Genomic DNA, 234 nt, shown 5'->3' with positions numbered 1-234 from the left:
TTTGGAAAACATACCATTTAGCAGATGTAATTACTACAAACCTAGCAAAGATGTACAATTTATAGAAACATAAGAAATAAGCAGTGATCAACAATGTTATCTGGTGCCATAAAATGGTACATCACTCTTTAAGTTACCTTGAGTGTTTTGGAAGAATAGAATAGACTGGGATTGAATCTGTTATCTTTGGGAGTTTCATAATGTAGAGCAGACATTTTTAACCAGGGTTCCTCC

Source organism: Aquarana catesbeiana, linkage group LG03 (genome assembly GCF_042186555.1).
Source record: "Aquarana catesbeiana isolate 2022-GZ linkage group LG03, ASM4218655v1, whole genome shotgun sequence".
In the NCBI taxonomy this organism is placed as follows: Eukaryota; Metazoa; Chordata; class Amphibia; order Anura; family Ranidae; genus Aquarana; species Aquarana catesbeiana.
The sequence above is the reverse complement of the archived record's forward strand: the minus strand, read 5'-3'. Positions refer to the sequence as shown.